This window comes from Miniopterus schreibersii (genome assembly GCF_964146895.1).
Source record: "Miniopterus schreibersii genome assembly, chromosome: 1".
Lineage (NCBI taxonomy): Eukaryota > Metazoa > Chordata > Mammalia > Chiroptera > Miniopteridae > Miniopterus > Miniopterus schreibersii.
The window spans coordinates 14,125,703-14,153,142 of NC_138101.1; the positions used below are offsets into that span (position 1 = coordinate 14,125,703).

The 27,440-nt window shown below is 36.8% G+C and overlaps 1 protein-coding gene and 1 pseudogene across 8 annotated transcripts in view; one reads left to right on the top strand and one right to left on the bottom strand.

The window, feature by feature from the left end:
- The window catches only part of RBPJ (recombination signal binding protein for immunoglobulin kappa J region), a 186,669-nt gene that overhangs the window by 105,954 nt on the left and 53,275 nt on the right, over positions 1 to 27,440 (top strand). The window contains exon 1 of one of the 7 annotated variants that reach the window (XM_081130721.1): positions 4,581 to 4,599. The exons of 5 other annotated variants lie outside the window; for them this stretch is intronic. The gene's annotated coding sequence lies outside the window, so the exon portion shown is untranslated. Of the gene's footprint in view, positions 1 to 4,580; positions 4,600 to 26,125; positions 26,259 to 27,440 lie in introns of those variants that run through there. One more of the 7 variants, XM_081130720.1, reaches the window with a different exon arrangement.
- Positions 25,372 to 26,205, bottom strand: LOC308554054 (zinc finger CCHC-type and RNA-binding motif-containing protein 1 pseudogene; annotated as a pseudogene). The gene has a single exon. The product of its transcript is annotated as a zinc finger CCHC-type and RNA-binding motif-containing protein 1 pseudogene (transcript).

Sequence of the window (27,440 nt, forward strand, 5' to 3'; positions counted from 1 at the left end):
TCTTTGGTTCTTGCCCCCCCCCCCCCCGCCAGGTCCTTGGTTTCTGACGTCCTAGGCCAAGGGCAGCGGTCGTAGCTTCGCTTTTGGCTTACCTGAGGGTATTGTAGGACTGGTAGAAGAGGCGCAAGGCTTTTTGTTTGTTTTTCTGTTGGCGTATGAGAATAATTTCAGATACCCACATTAGTTACTCATTTGGTATGTGAGTAGAGCAGTTAAGTGAATTTTGATGTTAAAAACTTGTGAATGTTGGGATGGAGAATTTGAGCATTTTCTAGACTCTAGGTGTGGAGTTTATTTTACCAGTAACTCCTGCTTTGTAAGGAAAAAGGAAGGCATCTTCCTTGTTAATTGATATCAATTGTTCTACTTTTTCTTAATCATTAGGTAGTTTGCAATTATGTTCTTTCACTCTGTAGATTTATGACAACCTTTCCGCTCCATCTTTGGAGTTGAAATGAGTCAAGTACTTAAGACTGCAGTTTCTGTTTGTGGAATGCATTAATGAAATGCAATGAAGACATTTAAGTAATAGTCTTAAGGTGCTGGCACTTCTAGTGTTAAAGGAGCTTTAAATTTTCAGAGTGCTTATTGTTATGCTAGCATTAAAAGCTTGGAGTTGTGTGGGGGGTGTAAGGGGGAGGGCTAGGGGTGCGTTTAAATAGGCTGAATATTCTGGTGCTGGGACTAAGACCTATTAATTCGATTTACCAGGATTTCTGCCCTACTAGTTGATCACGACTTTTAGGAGACATGTTACCCATAAAATCATCTGGAGTGTCATTTCATTTATAAACTGAAGTTCTATATAAAGTACTACTATTAGGGATATAAAAGATTTAGTATGAGGAATGTTGGTGTAGTGGAAAGCATTTTATTTTTAGGTTGTGGTTAGAATTAGTAGTTTGAATTTTAATTTACCAAAAATCATGTTTCATGAGTGATAAATAGGTGAGGCTTTTGTGAAAATTTGCAGTTTAGGTTCCATGAGTGGATATTTACCAATAATTTGTCTTCCTTGTTCTTAGTGTATAATCATTCTTTTGAAGGTAAAATTTTGAGCACACTGTTGTTTTGCACTATAAGCGAATGTTAAGTATTGTAATAATGGAAAGACTTGTGTATATAAGAATGATCACACCAGTATTATAAAAGCAACTTGTACAAATCAGGTTGTGTTAGTTGTTTCCACAATGTGTAAGACCTGTATGTTGTGATCAAATAAAACAGTGCTTTTACTAAATTATATCAAACTGTAGCATATTTAGAAACACATGGCATGAACTGTCGTTGAGAGGCTTGCTTTCTGATTTTTGATGATTAAAGTTTTAAATTTATTCATGCATATTGCAGATATGCCTATAGAGAGTATATTTTCAGAAAAAATATACAGCTCACTGGCAGTATTTCAGATTTATTCTAATTTATGCTTCTAGGTGTTAAATTTTAAGCAGTTAGGTTTGTTAAAAAGTTACCTGTTGTCCTATACTAACAGATTTCTATCAGTGTCTTTTAAGTAGCTAAGGAAAAAAATGGTTTGGGAGAAAAGCCACTCTTGCCAGCTGTAATTCATTAAGTCATTTTTGGCACTCTGGATAAGTTATTGGAGGAAAATGGTGTGTTTGAAAGTTCTTGCAAGTCGTCTTAATTCTAGCATTTGGTCATTTTTAAAAATAAAATTTAAAAACCTAGAACCTGGCTTTGAAACATTATTTTGCATTTCACTTTCTCCTAATAATGAATTTCATGTTATTTCAACTAGGGGCAGTATTTTCTCATGGATTAACTAAAAGTTGTTATTTTTGGCATCAGGGTTTGTGATTATTTCCAAGTTACTTTACTTCCCCGGGCCAGTTTCCTAACTGTGTAGTAAAATGGGAATTGTAACAACTTGCCACATCTGCACAGGACTGCTGTGCTTTAGGATTTGCAGAGAGCATCCTTGGGTGAAAGGTGTGGTTAGAGTCTAGGAATTGTTACTGAATTAAGCTGATGTGAAGTAGGTCATATTTTATAGGAAGTCAAGTAGGAGGTTATGAACTAAGTTCTTGGCAAGTCACAGTGGTGATAGTGGGATGGAAAAAAAAACCAAATATGTACTATAGTTTGGATAATAAAACAGATACTTTTTTCCGCCTAAAAGCTTAGAGGGAGAGGGAGAAGTAAAATAAATTACAGGATGGGGGGGTGTTGTGTAAAAGACTGAAGATCTGTCAAACTCAAATGTAATAAACAGTAAAATTATGGGTTGCTTTTCTCTAGTGACTTGCTTTTTGCATGTGGTAATATTTTAAAAAAATAGTAGTGCAAAATGTTTTCCCAAATGTTTTCAGACTAGGCTAAGTCTGTTAATAGTAATGATTAATTTTCAGTGTACCTTATATTTTGAATACTTTGTTACTTGTTTTCAAGAATATTTTGTAACAACCACGACCGTAATTTTAGACTTGACCCTTGGCCTAGGAAAGTGTTTTGCACTTGGAATACTCCTCCCCTCCCCTGCCGTGTGTGTGTGTGTGTGTGTGTGTGTGTGTGTGTGTGTGTGTATGCATGTATACATATTTGTTCCTGGTAGATGGTATCACGTCCTAACTGGCTCCCCAAGCTAGGTTTCTGGATTCCTCCCACACACTAACCCTTTACATTTAATCACTGAAAACATAATTTTTTCTTCTGAAAAATTGCATGAATCTGTCTCCTTCATGTCCTCTTCATTTGTCACCTAGATTAATTACAGACATTGGCAGTTTCTTCTTTCTGCTTCTAGACTCATCGCCCTTTATACACCTTCCACAGTCTTTCTAAAGAGCAAATCTGATCACTTCACTCCTAACTTACAAAACCTTTCAATGGCTCCCCCTAGCAGCCTTCATTAAGAGAGGCAGCTGAGTGGATAGTTTATGAGCTCACATTTAGGATTTAATCTGAACTGGGTTCCTGTTCTGTGTCTGCCACTTAAAACCTCTGTAACTTTGACAGATGATCTAACCTCTCCTTGCCTCTTCCATCAATTGCAAGATAACTTGTAGCTCAGTGGGTTGTTGTGAGGATTACATGCAAGAAAATATTTTATTGGATGCCTGCCTGGCACATAGCAAGTACTCAAAAAAAATGTTAGCTAGCATAGCATATAGGATTCTCTATTTCATTTCCCTTTCTCCAGATGAGCTGTTTGCGTTTCTCTCCCTTCATATTCAGTGTTTCAACCACATCTAAGAATTTGGTGTTCCCTGCATGGAATTAGCAGTTTAATGCCTTCTGGTGCTTGAAAAGTGCTGGTGTGAGTTATCATTCAAGACCTGGGTCTGAAGATATTCTAACCGGATCCACCTAGCTGCATTCAGTCCCCCTCCTTGTGTGTTCTTAGAGCACCCGGTAATTTTCACATGCAAAAGCTATTAGTTACTTGGCGGCAGATAGCATTTTCTTCTTAATCATTTATATATTCTTAGACTCAAAAGGGTGTCTAAGGGACATGATAGGGATTCGGTAAAAAGGTTTTTTGAACAGAGGACTCAGAATACTTTGATGCAACATGGTTCATGTAGGCATAATTTGATATATGCAGGAAATTTACTGAGTCTATAGGGAATTTAATTGCTGAAGTACCCAAAGGAAGTGATATTTTCAGCTATAGGCAGTCTCATAGCTCCTGAGAACATAATAGTAAAACTCTTAGGCAAAAGCTCTTTTTGGATTATTAGAAAATACTATATCATTGTACAAAACTGACAGGCTTAAATTTCACATTTTTTTATGTTCACAACTTTTTTTTTTTAATGTTTGTCAAGTGTTTCTCAAAAGGTTACATTATATTTAAGTGTTTTAAGTACGTAGATGTATAGGCTTAAGACACTATAGATTACTTTTGGGGAGATCCATGCCATAAAGCCAGATAATTAAGTTGATCATCTTAAGAGCGACTCAGGTCTTGTGGACATACTACTTACAGGTGATTTCTCCATGCTTCAGGTTCTGTCTCTATAAAATAGGAAGTGGTAATTTGGTTGTACTTATCTGCCAGACATGTGACTATCAAGTAAGGTAAACTATGTGAAATTATAATTGTTAAATAAAACTTTGTGTAAGTTATTTGTAAATAGTAAAGCACTCTATAGAATATTGTAACAGTTGGGTTCTCCTAGTAACCCTTTCACAGTCAGGGTTCAAGTGGACTTTTTATATGCAACCTGTGGTTTGTGGGTCATGTTTTAGGAAGGCAGCAGTGTATTTAGTGCAGAGGACCGCAGCCCTTGAAATATGTGCCTTGGCGTTTTGAGCAGACATACTTGGTAAATTACTGCTTGACCACAGATGTTGTCATTGAGTCACCCCCAACTTTTTGGGGTCTGCTTTTTACTGTTTTCTTCTCTGCTTGGACAGCCGTAATAATGTAGGAATGTTGAATGCCCATCTTTCAGACACCCTGCCCACAGTTCTGGATGCCCCATAGGCCTGGCACAACATCATGCTGTCACATATGCCTCGTTAGGCCTGCTTCTGCTCCAGGGAATGAAATGATACCCTAATGGTGTGAAAAGAGTCATGTATGTCCTGAACGTACTACTGGGGGAAAACAAGCATCGAAGTCTCCATGGCTTGGTTTGTATAATTGGTGCTAATAACCCATCTGTATAAATATTTGTGTAGGTTTGTTATGTTGAGACAGTGCATGATGACAAGTATGACATTTTTTCATTTAGATTGGTCATGTTCATGGCAGTCTTGGGAATATTTACACTGTTTTAAGTTTACAAAAATGAGAAGATAGAAACCACTGCTGCTTAGGTATTCCAAGTTGCAAAACCCTTGCAGTGAAAATGCTGCACCTGTTGGACGTGAGATGAAATATACTAGAAAATCAAGTTGACCCTTCTAATTCCCTTCTCATGCTTCCTTTTCTATATTCAATAGTTTTAATTTGGTCTTAGAGCTAATTTTTTTGGTGCATTGTACATTAATTAGATTATAGAGTCGTAAATAAGAAGTTTCTCATAAAATTTTTGTATAGCCAGGAAAAAATGGTTATCACTTTATAAAACCCGTTTTTTTAAATTAGTGTGGTAAACATTGTGTTATATAACTACAATATTTGTTGCCTTACATAGTATAGAACCAATGTGCTGAATTAAAAAAAAAATTATTATTATAAACTTATTTTGGAGCTAATCTTGCTCCAGATAGAACATACTAGTTTTAAGCTGGTTTGCATAAATGAAATGAGTATTTGTTCCCTTTTTGGAAAACTGCAGACCCACTTGCTTTATTTTGCCAGCATACATTTTTATAAAAAAATGTTTCTATTGATTTTTTTATAGAGAGAGAGGAAGGGGGGAGAGAGAAACATTGATGTGAGAGAGAAACATTGATTGGTTGTCTCCCACACACACCCATATTGGGGATCGAACCCGCAATCTGGGTGTGTGCCCTGACCTGGAATCAAATCAGCGACCTTTTGGTGCACAGGATGATGCTCAACCAACTGAGCCATAGCAGTCAGGGCCCAGCATACATTTTTTTAAGTGGACTTTATTTGTTGGAGCTGTTTTAGGTTCACAGCAAAATTGAGGGGAAAGTGTGGAGATTTCCCATGTATTCCCTGCCCCCACATATGAATAGCCTTCTCTATTAACAACATCCTCCAGCAGAGTGGTACATTTGTTATAACTGATAAACTTACATTGATACATTATTATCTCCCCAAGTTCATAGTTTACAGTAGGGTTCACTCTTGGTGTGTATTCTTTAGGTTTGAACAAATGTGTAATGTATCTGCAATGCGGAGTAGTTTTCTGCCCTAAAAATCCTTTGTGCTCTGCCTGTTCATTCCTCCCTCCTTCCTAATCCCTGGCAACCACTGAACTTTTTATTCTCTCCATAGTTCCAGCATACTTTTTCAAATCATTTAACTTTTGGTTAGAGTGTGAGAAAATTTTTCATGCAAAAATTATATAGTTTTATACGAAGCTCCTGATCCATATAGCAAATGGAGGAAGCAGAAACATTGAGGTCCCCAGGCATGAAGGAGGGTTACAGGAAATAAGGAGTATAACCATGCTTTAGTGCTTCTCCTTTGTAATTGTTTTAATAACATTATATTGGAGAAATAGTTGTTGAGCACTTAATAGGTATAAGATGCTGGTATGGACTAGTCTTATAAAGATGGCTAAGAAGTGGTCTGGTGAAGCTCATGATTTAGTGGAAAGTACACAGATAATTATAATAGGAGATTATAAGTGCTGTACCAGGTGTGTAATGTTGGTGAGAACACAGAGGTGAGAACGATCTCTTAACTGGAGGAAAGTTCATAGAAAGTGGAAGAGTTGGTAGGGAGTGGTAGGAAATAAAACTGGAAAAGTGGTGGGGTCCTCTTAGAAGACCTTTAATGCTAAGCTAAGAATTTGAAGATCAGTCATTCATATGGGGGGGGGGGCTACTGAATGCTTTCAAAGAAGTGAGGCTGAATGTAAACAGTATAGTAAAATAAATTGGAATAGGTGGAGACCATAAGAGAAATATGATCAAGGTTTGATCTTGGTAGGCCCAGGAATGGAAAAACAAAGCAGCTCTTTTTGAGGCAGGGTTGTGTAGGGAGCTTTGGAATCAGTGCATTATCTCTAAAATAGATCTGTGGCTATGAGCATGTCACTTAATCTAAGTCTTACCCTTGTCTAAAAATTGGAGAAAATACTTCATGGTATTGAGGTGAGGATTAAATGAGATAGGGGAAATAAAATTCCTAGCTCAGTTCTAGAAGTAGTAGGTCCTTCTCTTTCCCCTTTGTGGAGTAGAATGTAAAGAATAAGATGGGTTAGGGAAAAACAACTGAACAGTTGAAATCTTAGTAGTGAAGTAATTAGAAATGGGAGTCTGAGTGAGGTGAACAGGTGTAATATAAGAGAACTTACCTAATAGTGTTTTGTTTCTTTTAGCTTTTAAATAAATGCTGCATACTTAGCATGCTTCTGTTGTAACATTTTAACATTTCTGCAATTTATAAATATACCTGTATTGATTATCTGTCTATCTATTTAATCTGTCAGTGAGCCCCATAAGGACAGGGTCATTATTTTACTTATCTTGCATAATTATGGACCAACTCCTATGGCCAGAATGTTGCCTGCTGGATGAATGTGACTTGTATGGATTTAATAATATATAACACTTGCCACTAGGTGGCATTTAGTTTAAGTGATAAGGCTTACTTACATTCAGCAAAGATTGGTTTTTCAATCTCCAGATTGAAATTCTTCAGAATCCCCAGAGACACTGACCGCTGGATTTTATGTTCAGTTTTCTGTCATTTCAGGACCGTACTTTTTGAAGTTAAATATGAAATATATATCAACTAGAAAAACTTAGAGTGTTAAAAAATAGAAAAGCATAATGGCATTAGAATATGTCCCGTAGAAAAGCTGAAGGGAGGCTCAGTGAAATTCACAAGGGACTAAATTTCCCATATCTCAGTGTATTTAAAGTGAAGCCTGATGGTTAAATTTTAGGGCCATGGTTTTTCTTAAGATTGGATGGAGGAGATGGAATTTGTTTCTTATCGGACTTAATGAAAGATGCTGAAGTATCCTCTGTAGGGCTACTGGGCTATGATGCTATGTTCTCATATTTATATTCTGGTATATTGTACTCTCTCTGTTGTGGACTAACATAGCATAAAATGTAACTACATCCTGCCGTGACAAATGTAGATTATTTCAATTCATTGGATTCAGTAAACTTCAGAGCTGGAGAAGACTTTTCTAATCTTATGTTCTAAAGTAACCACTCTTTTTTTTTTTTTTTAAATATATCTTTATTGATTTCAGAGAGAGGAAAGGAGAGGGAGAGAGAGAGCTAGAAACATCAATGATGAGAGAGTCATTGATCGGCTGCAGCCCGCAACCTGGGCATGTGCCCTGACCGGGAATCGAACCCTGATTGCCTGGATCCTAGGTCGATGCTTAACCGCTGAGCCACGCCTGGCTGGGCTAAAGTAACCACTCTTAAATATAAGTACAGGCAAATTAAATAATTTACAGTTAGCTGATGGCTGAGACACATTCAATGACTGAGTTGGTTCTAGTTCCTGGTTTGATTTTGGGGGAGAGAATTCTGCTGGGTTTTTTTTTTTACTCTTTTCTATTTGTATCATTCAGCTGCCTTTTAATGTTACATGCACTTTGTTTTAAAAAGTCCCCCCCCAGCCCCCGTTTGTGGGGACTTAAACCAAGAATACATATCGCAGCCCCAAGCCTGGTAGAGTGTTGCTGCCAGTGTTGCTTAATAACTGGTCAGCTCTGAGCCTGCCTGTTCTTTCCTCCTTTGCTATTTTCCCGCTCTTGGTGCTGCTTGTGTTCTTTATCTTGTATTTCTGACTGACCAGGGTGGCCTCTTTGAGAACACATTTGTTCTCACTGCACCCCTCCTTACCCACTGTGCTTTAGTTACCCCTACTCAAGAACTGCCTGGGTTCAGTTACCCCTGGCTCACTGCAGTCTCTCTCTTGCCACCCTAGTTTCTTAGTTTTGCCACCTGCACTAAATTCCAGCTATCTGAATTTGTAACGCATCTGGAAGAGAAAATGGATCCACAGAAGAGACTGAGAAAAAAGAAGACTCATACAGAGAAGGAGGCCACAAGTTGAAATTTTATACCGAAAGATGGGCTTGTTTATGAACCTGATGATTTTCATACAGTGATTTTTTTGATTTTTTTTTTTTTAGAGTATGTCAGGATAGTATTACTCTCTTGACTATGGGATTCATTAAAAATCTGTGTATCTGTCATGTGTGCTTATATGAATGTCAAGGAAATGAATTAAATGAATTTTATCGTTTGAAAGATAGTACTAATAGTTATGGTAATTTACTTCCAGTTTATACCTAGTGTCATTATTTGATTAAATGGATAGTACTGAATTAGTGGGAGTCGCGGCTTCACTATTGTAATGTTTAAAAAACTCCAAAAACCTGGATAGCTATAGCTTTCAAAGTTTATTTCGTAATTATGGGTAAACAAGCCATTCTTCATCCTGGCCTTCCTCAGTGATACACAGTGTGATGTGTAGGCTTATCCTATTTTCTTAGCTGTAACTCCTGGAAACTGTCAGTTGGTAAATATATTTTAAATTACATTGGAATTTAAATTCGTGTGGTAGCTTAGGTGTGCAGTTGATTTTTTTTTTTTCATTTCATTTTTAGCTTATTTCTATAATTATTTCAGGGAATTGACTGTCTTGTGGAAGTTTTTCTTAAGGGTTAATGTCATCTGCAAACACTCATTTTGATTATTTCTCTGATTGGGAAAATATGTGTTACAGAACCTCAAAAGTTAATTAAATATATCATGTAAAGTGAGTCACTGTAGTCTTCCATCAGAAAATTAACTGCTGTTAACAATTGGGAGTATATTCTTTAACGTGTTTTTTCTTCTTCTAATGGAAATGCTAACATTCTCTTTTATATTAAAAATGGAATAGTTTAGCAAACATAATATTAAGGAGATTTGGGCACTGACATTTGGTTGAATATTTGCTGAATCCTCAATTACACAATGAGGGAGATGATATCCATTTTATGGATAAGTATGGAATTTAGTTCACACAGCTTTGCTTTTGCCTGTGCCATTTCCACTACCCTCAACCTACTGATAGAGCTTTTGTTTATCTCTCCACCTAAACAGTAATCACTTGAAAGCTTCCAAGCTCTCTACTAGGTGGCAAAACTGTCTCAGGTATAAGACTAATACAAGGCTTAAAGGAAAAAGATTATATTCTCTATTAGATTACTTTAAAAATCTATTATCTAGCCCGTCCGGGCGTGGCTCAGCGGTTGAGCATCGACCTAGGATCCAAGCGATCGGGGTTCGATTCTGGTCAGGGCACATGCCTGGGTTGCGGGCTTGATCAATGACTCTCTCATCATTGATGTTTCTATCTCTCTCTCCCTCTCCTTTCCTCTCTCTGAAATCAATAAAGATATATTTAAAATATATATATATTAAAAAAAACCTATTATCTAGAAATGCTTTCAAAGTTAGACTTGACTAGTCTTCGACTTTAAAGTTTCTCTGAAGTAGCATAGCATCATTTATCTTGAAGTAAAATTTACTGTGTAATTTTTTAAAAACTGTTTTATTGATTTCAGAGAGAGGAAGGGGGGAGAGAGAGAGATACATCAATGATGAGAGAGAGCCATTGATCAGCTGCCTCCTGTACCTCCCCAACTGGGGATGGAGCCCACAACCCAAGCACCTGACCAGAATTGAACTGTGATCGCCTGGTTCATAGGTTAACGCTCAACCACTGAGCTGCGCCTGCTGGGCTATCCTGCTTTTTAATCCCACATTTTGTGTTCCTTTCCTGTTTTGTTTTTCTCACTTGTATGTATCAATTTTTAGCAGTATGTTTTATTTGCCTTTTTGTTTTGTCTTTCTCTCCCCCACTGGAACATAGTGCATGGTATGAAATAGATATTCAGTGTTTGTTGAATTAATGAAGTGCTCTTAAACAACATTGCCTTTTTAAAAAATAATATATCTCTGCTTTTTTAAAAACAAATTATTTTAATCCTCACCCAACTATCGTATCATTTAATGATTTTAGAAAGAGGAAGGGAGCATCAGTGTGAGAGAGAAACATTGGTCAGTTGCCTCCCATACAGGCCCGACTGGGGGTTGAACCTGCAACCTAGGTATGTGCCTTGAACTGTACTGGGAAATGAACCTATAACTTTTTTGGTGTACTCGGGAAGGTGCTCCAACCAACTGAGCCACCCAGCGGGGGTAGCAACATCACTTTTTGGAAAGCTCTGTTCTTTGCTCTGATTTCAAATCCTGCTTTTACTACTGTATGTGATACTTATAAAGTTTTATGAGCCCCCTGGCATTAATACAGCTTCATCTAATGTGTTTTAAATATACTCTGGTGACTGAATGTGGTAGTTAGTTGCCTTGAGGTCTGTTGCATTTAGCGTTTGCCATGTCTGGTGGGGAAGGTAGTATTATTGTCTTACACAGAAACTTAACCAAGTTCACCTGCTAGTTGATGGGGGAGTTGAAATTCAAACTCATGTCTCTGGACTCCAATTCAGTTGCCATGAACATCTAGCAGTTGTGAAATTTGGGGTGTAATATTGCTTCTGGGCATTCCTGCTCTTCCCCTCTCCACCCCCACCTCCAGTTTTGTAGTTAACCCTTAGTCATCCATCAACACATGATTGGCTGTACCACTACTGAGAGTAAGCACCTTCCCTCAGTCCAGGTAGAGTATATAGCTCTGACGCAAGAGGGTAACGTTGTAAAGGAAATTGGTTTATGTGGATTTTTTTTAAATCAACTTTATTTTTTAGAACAGTTTTATTTGGGGTTTTGTCTCTGCATTAGATTACACAACTTTGGAAGAAAGGTTGTAGAAAGAACACAGGCTGGTGCTCATGATACAGATTCTGTTCACCACTAACTAATTTGGTGATATCTCTGCTTCACCTTTATTCAGTGTAAATGATACCTAGTTGATCTAGGCATTAAGTTAAACATGATACTACACGTGTCGGAGAGCTTAGAAAATATTTCTTACACTATGTAAATGAAAGATAGTACTATTCAGAATTACTCAAGTGTCATGTTTCTGGTATTCCAGAAACATTCATTCTTTCTATTATACTGAAGTACTTTTAATTTTGTTTTATGTAAAAGTGTTATATAAATGACATTTTAAAGTTTTTGCTGTCAAGTTTTGTTTTTCTAACCAAGACAGCAGCTGTGGATGTGGCTTAAAAACTGATGAGCATCTACAATGCTAAGCCTTTTGGAGCAATGAAAGGCTGCTTACAAATGGTAACCACAGTTGCAATGAATTCTGTGTTTGTTATTTGTGAATCCCTAAGGGTGAATGTGTTTTGAGGGGGGTGAGTTAGGATAGTACAAACTGAGAGTGTTTCTGTTCTGGGAATCTTTGGAGCAGTCATTCTGCTACTGCTCTTTCTTTTTTCTGACTTTGAAGCAATTTGGAATATTTTGCTTTACTCTTGATGATTCTTTCGCTAAACGTATTATTTGGATATGTGTAAAGGTAAATTGCAATTTTAAGATGTTATGGACATGGTTTTTGTCATCAGATATTTTTGCTCTCAGCAGTTACTGTGTATGATCGCACTTGTGGATGATGCCTTACTTAGTCTACTGTTTAAAGCTATAAATGTTGGGCTGTTTGGAACTAAATATTTTCTATTTAGTATGATTAGCTCATACATGTAAATAGTTTTAGGTATAGAGCATATACTCATCTTTATTTCAGAAGTATATGGTTTTAATATGTTGAGTAGATCCAAATAGTTAACTGTAAATTATTAAAAGTAGTTTTACTCAGAGATATTAAAGACCACTCCTGGAGATGAGCTACAAGAAATGAGGGAGCTGTGGTATATCCTATCAAAAAGTCTAGAGGAAAAATTTCTCAAAAGAACTCTAGAAATATTTATTTAAGAAAAAGGAGGGGGCGGGGTGGCACATAATAAGAGCAATAGCTGAAACAAATGAAGATCCCTGACCAAAACATACCCTCCTTTGGGTATGTGGTATTCTGGTAAGTATTTCTGAAGGTCTTAGAGTATATATTTGCAGATCTCTGAACTCTTTATGTACTTAAATTATCATAATAGATTCACTTTATTTGTAAAGGCAATGCTTAACATACTTCCTCATTATAAATTGTTGAGCATTCAAGATATTCAAAAAGTATGGATTAAATATGCTGTTAAAATTAACTTCTTTGTTGTTTAATTGTCTCATTCTTCCTAGTGGTTGAAAGAGTTTAAACTTTTAGTCACATCTGTTCTTTTATTGTGTGGGACATGTTTTCAGGAGGGTTTTATGCATATTAAAAATAACTATTTTTTGTGAATTTAGTTATTACCCACAGTCACTTTGAGATATAAAAGCATTCCCAGTGAGTTACTTCTGATTCATAACCAAATTTTAGCAGAGCAGATGTAGACTACCAGTGGAATAGTTAGCCAAAAAATATTAAGGGGTATGAGAGCCCTTTGTGTAACATTTTACTTTAATTTCTTGGCCAGTTTATGTGAATAATTAAAGTTTTGAGGCAGTTAACATTTCTTTTCTTCCCTTGGGATTTCATAGTTGTCACTGATAGCTGTAATCACTAGGGAAGGAGAAGTAGTATTTCTATCAAACAGATGGCTTTTCTAGCACTGGTTCCTAACAGTGCCTATCGAGGTTCATATTTATGTTGGATGATTTCCTGGTCACACCAACTTGGTATACTTTTGAAAGATCATATCTGGAAATAGAATATGATGTAGATATTAAAATGATGTAGCAGACTTCAGAACTTCCAGAAGTCAGAAGTGTAATATACAGTTCCTGTGCTCCTGGGGAAGGTAGTCTGCTCTTGGGAGAGGAATCACCTAGTAGTGGATATGGATGCCTCAGCTGTCCTCAAGGGTTCCGTAGCTACCTCTTCCACTGTTTGACTTTCATTAGCTCTGACCTCAGTGTGCTGTTTTCATTTCTGCTTTAGTCCGATGGCCAGTCCATCCAGTGCTTTGAGGCATTGGCAGGTGATTGTTAGGTTTAAGGATAGGTTTCTGTTGTGTATGAGGAAGGCTGGCTGAAAATACAGTGTGGAGGGGCTATAATTACAAAAGCACATCTTTTTTCAGCTCTAATGTGGAGATTTTACTTGTTATAAATGGGATTATCTTGCCCTTTTAAAATGTTTTCCTTTTCCCACTGAAGATATAAAAACTTGTACACACACACACATATTGGGAATACACAATATGTACTTAGTGCTCCTGGAGTTTCAAAAACACAGTCAACTGCTAAGATTCTAAAAACTTTACATTTGTAGGCTATATTTATTCTATAGCAAGAAATGTTTTTTGAAGTAATTTCTCAGGAACATTGGAAAGAAACTCAGTGACACTTTGGAGATATGAGGAACAGGTTGCCTTTGGAAAGGTAACATGGGGCTTTATTTTTTTAATACTGTAACTGGTTGGGCAAGTTTTAAGAGTGGATAGAGCCATGGTGGATATATCTTGACTTAGAGCTATTAAAAATTATCAAGAAGGAAAAAAATTCTGTTGCTTCACACGTTGGGGTGGGGGTGATGGTGCCATTTGTGGAGATCAGGTGGCACTGAGAGAAATGGCATAGTAGAGGAGTGATGGTGTTGGTGAGAAGTTTTTGGTTTTGAAGATGTTGAGTTGAGGCCCTTGTGAGAGGACTAGATGAAGATACCCAGTGGCCAGTTACATGTATATATATTATGTCTGTGGTTTCTGGAGTTCAGGAGAGAGAGAGGTCAAAGTTGGAAATACATATCGAAGACTATTAGATGGTAATCAAAACCTCAGGAGTGGGTAAAATATCCTGGGGAGAGTTGGAGTTAAGCAGAGACAACAAGCCACTGGTGAGCGTCAACATTTAAAGAAGGGGTAAATGTGTAGAAACCAGTAAAAGAACAGTAGTAACAAAAGAGGTGGGACAAAAACCGAGACAGTGCAGTTTTACAGAAATGAGAGTACTTTCTAGAAGGAGGGAAACTGCTCAGTTGTGTCAGATTCTGCAAAGAGGACAAATGAGATAAATCCAAAAGCTCACCAGATCTAGGACTTCAAAGACCTTGGCAAAAACAAGTGAACCGGTGGGAGCTGTAATGTGGTTTGTCATGAGTTGAGGAAGTAGAGACAACTTTTTCATGAGTAACTGTTCTGAACGTGGTGGTGAAGCCACAGGTGCTGTGATGCTGCTTTTTAAGGTGGAATAGGCTTGTTACAAGCCTAGTAGGCTGGAAAGGAAAGAACAAATAAAGAGGTAAGGGAATGAAACAAATTGAAACTGCTATTGCTGCTGTATCTATAACATTGTGTAGCTTCTGGTGTGTGAATGGAAAGCCTGAGTGAAAAGGGGCTTTGTTGGGGAGGGGGATACATAGTAATGCTGTGACTGAGGACATTCATGAATTTGATTTAACTTTTCAGAGTCTTATCACAATGACTATCTTATTTTAATGAGGGAAAATACTCTATATTTTTTTTTCTCCTGGAAAATGTGGTATTCATGCTCTGATTCTTTCAAAAATTTTGCATGTTGTCTAGTGATGAACTGAGGTGGTGGATTTAGTTAATTCCTGTGAAGGTAAAGAAGGATGCCCGTGTTTGGGGTCCTTATCCATATACTGCCAGAGCTGTGTAGCACATGCAGCAGTTTGTTTTGTGTTTGCATAGTCTCTCTTGTGCTTGCTCACCCATTTCATTAGAAAGTGAATATGTATCCCAGTATATGTGAGTATGTATTAATAGATTATAATGAAGCGTTGTACTTTACTAATATACACATTAGAATATGTACAGAAATTTGAAATGGTAAAAAACATTGTAATAAAAGTGAGGTAAAGTTTTAAAGATGCTTTTAATAGAATGGTAGAAACCCTTTCTTTGTATCTTCACAAGTATTTTTTTAGTGATAACAGTGTATTTTAAATATCATTTTGTTATTTTTAAAATTGTGATAAAGTATGCGTAATACACTTCATTATTTTTTAAAATCTTAAAACTTTGTGATGGAGTCATTCAAAGGTCTAGTTCCAAGTTCATTTCATTTCTATACAAATTAAGGGATTTTCATAGCTGAAAGCCATTGTTTGAAATGCCAGGCTTATCTTAAGAGTTTTTAATTTTATAAAAATAACTGCTAGGTAGCATACTCTAGAAGGTTGCTTGTCTTCACAGGAAAAGTAATCAATTTTGGGACATGTTTGTATAAGAAAAACGAGTAACTCATCAAGTTTCACAACCTTTCTGAGTGCTTTGCCACAAGATAAAAAACAAATGTTTGTGCGGTACAAGAAATTTTTGTGGTTACTTCCTATCTTAGGAAGATACATTGTTTTGTAAAACTAACTGTCCATAACATCTGGTGGTACTTTGTGCCATTCTGTGGTCATTTGCTTGCTAATGAAAGATGAAATGAATGTGTTTCTTGTGCGATAGATCTCAGTAAGCTTTTAGAAGTTTTTGCATTTCATTAACAAACCAGCAAAAACCATCTATACTGCTTACCAACTTTATGGCAAATTTCCCACACTATGTAACTTTTCTTAATAGTAGTTTTTTCTCCCCACCCCTTATCTTCAACAATGTTTTCTGTACATATTTATACAATAATTTATTTATTGACAGAAAAACATTTTGGTTTATGTCCATATTGTTTCCCAAGCCCTAATTCAGCCCTTTCTACCTTGACAGGAAGAACAAGTCTTTCCTCATGATATGTGGCTTCTTAATCTTACACGATTTTATAAGAAACTGCTAAAGAGGCATCTAAACATACATAGTTAAATTCAGTGAAATTTTTCAAAGTACTGAATTGAAAATCATGACTTTCAACTTTGCCAGAGAGAAGAAACTCACTACATACAGAGATGTGACATGTCTTTTAGGTACTAAATTTTTTAAGAATCTTACTAATTGTGATTGCTTTCCACTGTCATGTGGTCATATTTCGAGGCAAGGTGTACATGTAGGGTGAGGTTATTGTTGATAGTAGATATGAATCTATATTTTAAAAAGTTATCTTGGTTATTTCTATCTTCTTTTTAACTTGTCTTCTTATAGCCATTTTTGATTCATTAATCATTATTTTTACTTGATAAAGAGGGATACTGGAAGGAAGAGGTACCCCACTCCCATTTACTTCCTTACTGTGCTTGAGTTAGTATTTTCTCCAATACCTGTTCTGTTGTGGAAATCTTAAGACCTTTGCCTGTTTGCTGAGGGCTCAGGTCATTAAACTGGGTAATTTGTGATAATGCTGAAACAAATCAGTCAGTGAGAGCACCACTGTCAACCCTTTCACCTTGTGGACACCTGCCCTTCCCTCAGGTTGGGATCATCTGACATAGACTGACTGAGACCGGGTGATGTACCCTAATTTACGAGTACCAACTATGTTCACGCACTAGGATATACAAGTGGACAAAACAGACACACACACACACAAATCTCTGCAAGTGTATAGAGGTTACATTTTAGTGAGAGAAAAAACAAGTAAGTAAAATATTTATTGAGTTAAGGGCTTTAGAAGAAAAAGAAAGTTGGGAATAGGATAGGGAGTGTCAGGAAGATGCTGCGCCAAGATCAAGTGCTCGACAAGATCAAGTGCTCGTGGAAGGTCTCACTGACATAGTGACCTTTGGGCAAAGGACCTTAAGGATAAGAGGAGAATGTGAGGCACGTATGTGTGGGGGAAGAATATTCCAGCAGGAGGGAACAGCAAATGGGAAGTCCCTGAGGCAGTGTGTGCCTAGATTGGATATGGTGAATGAAATAAAGATAGGAGTCGAAGGTGACTTCATGGGTTTGGGCCTGAACAATGGTAATTGCAGGGTTGCTCTCGTTTGATAGGGGAAACTGGTTTGGGTGTGAGATTGGGACATGAGGATGTTTGCAAACGAGTAATTTGCTTGGATTGCTTCTGGATTTTGCATGGTGACAGATTTAAAAATGTCAGGCAGGTCAACTCTTGGTAAGAAACAAGATTTCAACTACCTATTTTACTCTAAATTGGTGCTATTTAGGGGAGAATAATTTATTTGCCCAAACTGAACGTAATTATAAAGAAAGGGAACTTTTCTGTAGTAAACCAAAATGTTTTTATACTAATTTTGATTATCTAAATAATTACTTGAAAATTTTTGCTTTATTCTATTAAAATGCATAACTTTTCTCCCAACCTTGCAGATTTAAACAATAAATGTGATAATACTGTACAGAATAATACATAATCTCTGACATGTGAGGAATGTAAGTACTGAGACTATTTAAATAGAAACAAAACTTGGGAGGCATAAAGGTCCAATGTTAAGACTAATGGGAAGAAGACAGAATTTTTTTACGACTGTGATACTGTGATTTATAAGGAGTATATGTTTGAAAATGTATTCCTCTCACATATATTTGGTCTTCGTCCACAATTCCTTGCTCACTGCTCCTAAAACCCTTGGAATTTTGTAAGCCATCCCAGCAAAAAAAAAAAAAAAAAGGTGTTTTTTGTTATGTTAATGAAGCTACTTTTGGAAAACGACAAAGGAGGGGGGCTTGTTGCCTGTGGGGCCAGCGGCCTTGCCATTAGAGGGTTGGAATTTTCAGTCCTACCTCCCAACCTCCAGGGAGCAGGCTGTATGTTGAATCAATGGCCAGTGACCAATGATTTAATCACTTACATTGAAGCCTCCATAAAAACTCAGATGACGAGTTCAGGGAGCTCCTAGGTTAGTGAACACGTGAAAGAGAAGGGAGAGTGGGACGCCTGGAGAGGGCTTGGAAGCTTCTTCTATTTGGCTGTTCCTGAGTTATGTCCTTTTATAATAAAACAGTAATTTAATAAGTAAACTGTTTCCCCGAGTTCTTTGAGCTGTTTTAGCAAGTTAATTGAACCCAAGGAGAGGGTCATGGGAACCTCCAGTCTATAGCTGGTTTATCGAAAGCACCTGGGCTTTCGACAGGCATCTGAAAGGGGAGAGAAGTCTTGTAGGATGGAACCCTTAATCTGTAGGACCTGACTGTCTCTGGATAGATTGTGGCAGAATTGCATTGAATTGTACGATACCTTACCAGTGTCCAGAGAATTGCTTGTTGGTGTGGGAAACTCCCTTCCCACACTGAAATGGGTACCAGAACCCATTTAACCACATACTTAGGTCTCCAGGCATCACTTGAAAGAACTCTTTCAAGAATGCTTATGTTATGAACAATTAATTCAGGGCAACTGTACCTATCAAAGTAGCTGCTTACAGGCTACAGTTATCTTTCTATATGAGCTTTCTGTTTTGATAGTGTGTTTGTGTATTTGGAAATATATGCACGCTGGATAGGAACCAGTGCCTTAGTTTATACAGTAGATTACTCAGTAGGGTCACTCTGTCGTGTCAGCTCCTCTAGTAGTGATGCTAAAAAAGGGTGTACCCAAAGAGCTGCTTTAATGGGTGTGTTTCTCCCATGTCTGCTTTGTCTGGGATCACATTGAGTTGACATTGATCTTTGTTTAAAGATCAACCAAAAAATCGTCTAAGCTGTTTTAAATTCAAAGTAGTATTAATCTCCACTTCCACATTTTTGTCCTAATGGTAGGGCTTTAACACAAATTCATTGTTTTCTCTGTAGGATTGGAGTTTATCTCACATCTTTTAAAAACTGAAAGCAAAACCAAACAAAAAACTATCCTGGTGTTTTATTTAGTCCATATGTACTGAAGGTTCATAGGGATTGTTTTGATGCATACAGGAAAACAATAACCAATTCTATTAAAAAACGAAGGACTAGCATTTGTAGTTTGTATTACCGTCAACCTTTGGATTCTTAAACTTTAACCTGGGTTCTAGCCTCCTCCTTCTAGTTGTAGGTTCCAGAAGGGCATTGCTTCTAAGGGACTATGTTTATTAAAATTAAAAATCTAAGCCAGTGTGTAATCTTCACTAATCCATTGTTTTTAATTCAGGGGGAATTTTTTATTTTATTTTTTTCAGCTGTTTCATCTCTACAGGCAGCTTTGTTAAAGGTTAACCCAGTTGAAAGAGTAACAATTCCTGAAGCCACCAAATGAACTACTACCTACGAGAAGAAAAAGGTTTTTTTGTAGATTTTCACGTTTTCCCTCCCCTTAAAATATTCATCTTTTGCTAAGGTTTTATCTTTAATTCTACAGAAGCTTGTTCCAAATCACGTCAAAACAATATGCTAGGAAAAACCATGCATGAAGCAGTGTGACTTACTTTTACACCAGCATCATTCTATTTCTATTTCTAGTTTCCTAAGAAGTAACTCATAAGAAAGAAACACCTTGTAGCAGAACAGATTTCATTTTTGTTTTTATTTGATTTGTTAAATGCATAGGGTGAGTGGCAGGTACTAGTTTTGGAATCAGAAAGACTAGCATTTGAATTCTGTCTCTGTCACTTAAATGTCACTTTCTGCAAGTTACTTGACTTCTTTAAGCTTCAGTTTATGTATCTATAAAATAGAATATTAACTACTGTACCTACCCATGGAGTTGGTAGTAAATAAGTGAGGTGATACTAGATAATCTTCTTGACACACTGAGCTTACTAATAAATGTTAGTTCTTACTTGCAGTTGTCATAATTCACAATATTCTTCAGAGCATGACATAACATAAACCACTACCAAAAAACATTGTCCAGGAAGTTTAACATTTTAAAATAATTTTTACATTCTTACCAATTTTATTTAATATAAAATATTTACAAGAAGGTAGGATTTTGTTCTTGACATCAAATATGGGTCACAAGGATCACATACACAGAATGTGGTAAATGATATTTGCATTTTTATTATTTGGCAAAAATTTACACAGGAAACTGATCAAATAATCAGAATTTGCAGAAGCCGTAATTGCATTTAGACTCATGATGTAAAGTGGATATAAAGGTTTTTCTCCTTAGGTTACAGTAGAGATGAACATTTTCTTATTTAAATGCCATTAAAGGTTTTATACTTTTACTCTTTTGCCTGTGACATGTCTTGGTTTTTGAGGTTTATTCTGTCTTCTTAACTCAAAGCTTTCATTTAACCAAATAAGTTGAAATGGAATTCCATTTAAACCATTTTATTGATCCTTCTTATTTGGTTTGATATTACCTGTTGACATTTTTATTGGGAAGTTAGATACATCCCACCTGTGAACTGTCTGCTATTGTGCACTGAACTGTTTTCAACAAATTCTATTCAGGATTCATTTCTTGAAAACCTGTTACAGTCAAGAACTTTGAACACCTTATGTTTTTATAAAAGATGAGTTAAGACAGTTTGGTTGTCGGTAGTTTGTGCCTTAGTGGGGAATCCAGCTGTGCTCATAATTAACTATAATGTAAGGAAGAACACACAGGCTCCTGTAATAGAGATATTTCTCAAAGGAACATTGAGGTACAGAAAAAGGAATGATGAATGCACACTGGGGGTTTCAGTGAAGGATTCATGAAGGGTTTCTTCCTCTTCTTATTTTTATACTTTTGAATTAGACTAGAAAAGGTGAGTTCTGGAAATCTGGAGGCAGGAGATTTTATCAGGAATACCTGAGTACTGACTCTGTCCTCTGCCATTCCCAAGCCAGATGTGGTTCTTGTTGGAAACATAAGTTTATTCAGAAACCAGCAGTGCCCAGTGTTTGTAAACATTCCTTTAAATGGAAGAAAACAAAAGTCAGTAGACAGGTAAGCCTGAGCAGTGACCAAGTAAGAATGTGGCTTTCTCAGCTCTGCTGGAGCTGGCCCTGAGGAGTGTGGTACTGACAGCTGTGAGAGCCCTAGGGAGCTTGGGCCAAGATAAATCTGTGCCAGGATAGGCTCCATGCACTTCTGCTCTGTGTGGCCACCTCCATTCAGTTCTGGCTGAATAGAGTAGGAAGTAGATCATGCCAAATAGGTCAGGAGGGAGATTGTCTGTCTGTCTTCTTGTCTATGTGTCGACTCTTCCTGCCTGTTTGTAACACATTGGAAATTTTACACAATACAGGAATATATATCTATATCTTTATTATTATAGTTTTAGAAACCCCCAGTTCTACTCCCTTCCCCAAAGGTAACCACTGTTAAAAATTTGGATGTATTCCAGACAATTTTCCACGTACTTAAATATACATAAAAGTACGTAAATGTAGTTTGGGGTTTTTTTCAGAGCAGATGGACTTATATTATTGTATTTGTATATTATGTATTATGTTTACTTTTAAAATTTAATAATCCTTGAATTCTTTTTTTTAGCATGCATTTAGGATTATTTCTGTCTTTAAATCTGTATAGTATTCCATATCCGTAATATAGGGGTAGCAGAATTTAGTTCCCATTTGGCATACAACTAGATGTACTTCTCTTTTAGGAACAACACTGTAGTAAATATCTTTGTGTACCTTATGTGCAGGAGTATTTTTATAGGACATATACTTAGAAGTGGAATTGCTGGTTGCAAAGATATGTACATTTATAGTTTTGATAGATGCTGCCAAGTGCTCTCCAAAAGCTTGTATTAACATATCCATATTTATAGCAGTATGAGAGTTAATGAATAGATTTCAATAGGAAAAGCATGGAGGCAGGTGCGGAAAGAGGGAGTAAAGAATCTGGTACGGAGTATAGAACGCAAGAGCAGCTTGTGGAAGATGAGTTCAGGAAGATAGGTTGGACTAGATAAAGTATTTTTTAATGTGTTGTTCAGAACTTTAAGCTTGAATAGACAATGGAGGCTTTTTGAAAGGTTTTATACACAAGCCTTATTTCAAGATCAAGAACTGTGAAGGCTAGATTTTGAGGATGGGAGATTGGCTGTGAGGCTGTTACAATGATCATCTGCTGTTTTGAAGGTGTTGGCATTAGAAATGAAAGGAAGTCAGATTCAAGCAGTGATACAGAGATAAAATCCGTGAGACTTGGTGGCTTAGAATGAGAAGGGAAATGATTGAATGTTGTGGCTATTTAGTGGATAGGTGGTGCCTTTTATGAAGATAGAATGAGAAATAGGTTTGGGGTAAAATAAGGAAAAAATTTACTAAAATATAAGGAAGAAGATGTTACTATCCATTGTTGATGTATTTCCACAAAGTATGTTCAGTTTTTTTTATTGTGGTAACGTAAAATTTGCTATTTTAACCATTTTAAAATTTATTTTTGAAATTTTTTCAGTTGCAGTTGACATTATATTAGTTTCAGATGTACAGCATACTGGTTAGACATTTATATAACTATGAAGTGAGCTGCCCCCCCCCAGTCTATATCACCTGGCACCATACATAGTTATTACAATATTCACTATATTCCCTATGTTGAACTTTATATCCCATGACTATTTTATAACTGCCAATTTTATTTAAACCATTTTAACTGTACAGTTCAGTAGTATTAAGTACAACCATCACCACCATCCATCTCCAGAACATCTTCTGTCTTCCTAAACTGAAACTCTGAACCTATTAAACAATAATTCCATCTTCCCTTATTATGAACCCTTGGTGATCACAACTCTACTTTCTGTCTCTGAATTTGACTGCTCTAGCTACATCATATAAGTTGAGCCATACAGTATTTGTTCTTATGTGACTGGCTTATTTCACTTAGCATAATGTCTTCAAGGTTCATTCATGGTATAGCATGTCAGAATTTCCTTTTTATAGCAGAATAGCATTTCATTGTATGCATATACCACATTTAAAAAGTCCATCCATTTACTGATGCTTTTGTTTGTTTTTTAGGGGATGTTCTTGTTTGTTTTTAGTTATTGGAGAGTGAATACAATAAAGTCGAGTTTGTAAGATTGTTCAAAAACACTGCATTCTTTATATACATCTGTTTGTTGTCACAATGATTACAGAAGATCTTACTTTGCACAACTCAAAAATATCATGGCTTTTGGTAAAATGACCTAAAATGCTTATCCTATTTGTGGTAGGATAAGCAAAGTATTATCATAATATTACCATATGGTTAAAGGTATAGTACAAAGTTAACTGGATTTAGAAGACCTGGAGTTCTTAATGTAATCATTGGATTATTGTGAGGGTTAAGTAATACATACAAAACTATGTACACTTTGAAATGCCCAGAGCAGTTGTGTTATAATACATGTTCTAGGCTAGTTGACTGAAGAATTGTTTGGAAAGAATTTGAATTATTAGATAGATGAAATAAAACAGCCCCTGCATCTGATGAAATAACTTAAGCAATATGGGTATCATAAAATAGGAATGATTGAGTTGCTATCAAGTAGGTCTTACCTGTTAATTGTGAAACTATCTCCAAAATCTTGATGATTTTGTGGCAGTGACTTTATAATTTAGGGTAAAATGAGAATAGCTGGGTGAGAGTAAGTGTATCAGGGCAGTTCCTTTCTCTTTGTATTCATTACTCTCTAGAAAATACAGATTCTCTTTCCAAGTTCTCTGTAGTCCATTTCTATTTGATCAGAGTTGTACTTGTAGGCCTATAGCCTGAAATTGTGACTTCTGTTAATACATTTTAACACAAATGTGTTAAGTTTTGGAATTCATTAACATAAAATTTTCCTTCATGTTCCTTTCCTATTAAAACATATACCCACACAAATTGCTCTATATCAAGCTTTCATAATAGTTGGCATTGGAAAATTGAAAAGCATGAAGAGAATACAACATATAAATGAAGAATGGTAATAGAAAACAACATATCAAAAGAATTTCCTAGAGACTCTTTTTTTTAAAAAAAAACCAAAATTCTCTTGAAATTTTATTAATATTTAATAACAATAAATCATTCAACTTTTTCAAGTCTTTATGAAGCTTTTGTTTTGCAGATGAAATTTATTTTAAAAGTCCTCATGTAAACCAATCAAGACGAATAAAATTTATAATGAACTCTCAAACAAATCTTTCTTGTTAATCCTCACCTGAGGATATTTTTTTCCATTGATTTTCAGAGAGAGTGGAAGGGAGGCGAGGAGAGAGAGCAACAACAATGTGAGAGAGAGATCATTGTTTGACCTCTTGCTGGCTCAGTGGTTAATTTGCATCAGAGAGATGCAAATTAAAACGACAATGATGTACCACCTCACACCGGTGATGAATAAATCAACAAACAAGTGCTGGCGAGGATGTGGAGAAAAAGGAACTGCTGGTGGGAGTGCAGGCTGCTGCAACCACCATGGAAAACAGTTTCCTCAAAAAATTAAAAATGGAACTGCCATTTGATCCAGTGATCCCACTTCTGGGAATATATCCTAAGAAGCCTGAAACACCAATCAGAAAAAATATATGCACCCCTATGTTCATAGCAGTGCAATTTACAACAGCCAAGATCTGGAAACAGCCAAGTGCCCATCAGTAGATGAGTGGATAAAAAAAGCTGTGGGACATCTACACCATGGAATACTACGCAGCTGTGAAAAAGAAGGAACTATTACCCTTTGAGACAACATAGAGGGACCTGGAGATCATTATGCTAAGTGAAATAAATCAGTCATAAAAAGACAAATATTACATGATCTCACTTACACGTGGAATGCAATGAACAAAAGAAACTGACAAACAAAATAGATCCAGAGTCAAGGAAGCATGCAACAGACTGACTAATCTCAGATGGAAGCGGGGTAGGGGGCGTGGGAAGAGATTAACCAAAGAACTTATATGCATATAGGCACAACCCATGGACACAGACAATAGTGCGGTTAAGAGTGAAGGCCTAGGGAGGTGACTGGAGCTGGGAGGAGTGGGTCAGTCGAGGAAAAAAAAAAGGGACATCTGTAATACTTTCAACAATACATTTTAAAAAATTATTTGGTATTATTAATTAATTATTTGGTATTAAGTATTTTTATACTCAAATTCTAAAAGCAATCTTTAGTCCCAACTGAACTTGATACTCTAAGATTTCAAAAAAATTTAATGATATTTACATAGTAAGTATAATTTTAATCACTAAGTTCTTCCTTATCCCTGAAATATGTCCTTTTCTTTATCCTTGGGCGTCTTGAATCATCAGATGTTGAGGGACCCCCTGAACTGGGTTTCCATTTTTTTTGTTCTTCCTCAATTTTGGCTTGCTGGAAAGCTATGGCCTGAATGAGGCTGTCAAGAGCAGGATCCTCCCCTTCATCTTCACTTTCTTCTATTTCTTCAATTTCTTCTCTGGTTCAGGAATTTTCTTTTTTTTCTTCTTCTCTTTCTTCTTTGGAGGTTCATGTTCTCCAAGCATATTTTTAGGACAGGCATAACTTAAATGTCCACTTTCCCCACATTCATAACACTTAGATTTATCAAAGTAGTTTTGTCTTTGGATGAATTCAGCTGCTCTTCCATTATCAGTAGCAATGCTTGCTTTTATGACACTACCAAACAACTGTTTGTTGTTTATTGACCTGGTACAGTTTTGTGCAGAGTCTTATCCAAAAATAAAATAAATGCAACATCTTTACTCTTCCTGGTATCTTTATCTTTCATTATAGTAACCTTTACAACTTTGCCATACTTGGAAAATATCCGGTACAAGTCATTGTTGGTCAGGGAAAAGGGCAAGTTGGATACATACACTGTGCTTTTACTTGGGGCCAATCCACCACTCATTTCTTCAGGTAGGGCGAGCCCGGGAGATCTGAAGAGTGTGAGCCCTCAGCTCAGTGGGGGCTCAACCCTGACAATTCTCTGCCCCTCGCAGTGGCCTTGGCATCGCGGGTACTGGGAAGGGTCAAGCCAGAAGATGAGAAGGTAACGGTCGTAAAGCCTTTCCCGCCTAGAGACTCTTAAACTAGTTCTTTCTAGGATGACTAAAGGATAGTTCTTTAGCTTAATTTCTTTCAGCCTCATTGTAAAAGATAAGCTACTAGAAGGTAGTTGGTATTTAAATGAGATGCACTTCATAAATGTGTGTTAAATTTATTATTTCTAAGCTTTGGGTTTGAGACGCATTTTGGTGGCTGGAGAGCATCAATAATAGGTTATTAGCTAAAATTGCCTTTATTGTTTTACCTCTACAATGTTTGAATATGGATGTCTCCCTTAAATTAGTCTCTGTAATTAGAAATTTTCTTAATATTTTTACCATATTATAACAGTCACAAGTGCGTATCGCAGAGGATGCATAATTAAAATACTAAGATTATTAAACTACTTGTTTAATACATAATACTTTTACCTTGTCGGTTCTTTAAAAAATCCAGCTGCAAGCAAGAACTAGACTAACTTGTCACATCTTGTACCCTTTGCAGAAAGTTCTGATAAACTGTTAGATTATCTAAGCATATTCAGCTATTATGTCTAAACCCAACTACTGAAACCCCCCTCTTTAAGTCTGAAGTCTTCCCCATCTCAAACTCCATGCTTTAGGTTGCTTCGGCCAGAAGCCTGGACTCACCATTGTGTTCTTCCTTTTTTCCCTTCAATTCCATGATCCAGTGTGTGAGCAGGTGGTGTTAGTTTTGTCTTTAAAATATGTTCACAGGTTCATCACCTGTGACACTTCCACTGCTTTCACCCTGGTGTAAGACACTCATCTTTAACCTGCCTGGTCACAATAGACTGCTGCTCCCCTTACACCTCGCCGGCTCTGTCTTCACTCAGCAGCCAGACTCATGCTGATCTTCCTTGCTTAGCTCTTGATCTCCCTCAACTCAAAATTGGGAGTAAAAAGCTCAAGACCTTCATGATATGTGGTGTCCCCAAGAACATGTGTGCACACGCCCACCTGTACTCACAAACTCAGCCTCAGCCTCTCATCTAACGCCTCCACGCTGATCTCTTGCTGAGACACCGTGCTTCAGGGCCCTTGGACTTGCCATGTATTCCATTCGTATGGAATCCTCCTTTCTCCCTCAGGTCTTTGCTCAACTGTTACCTCAGCGAGGGCTTATTTAAAATTGCACCTCAGCCCTGGCTGGTGTGGCTTGGCCA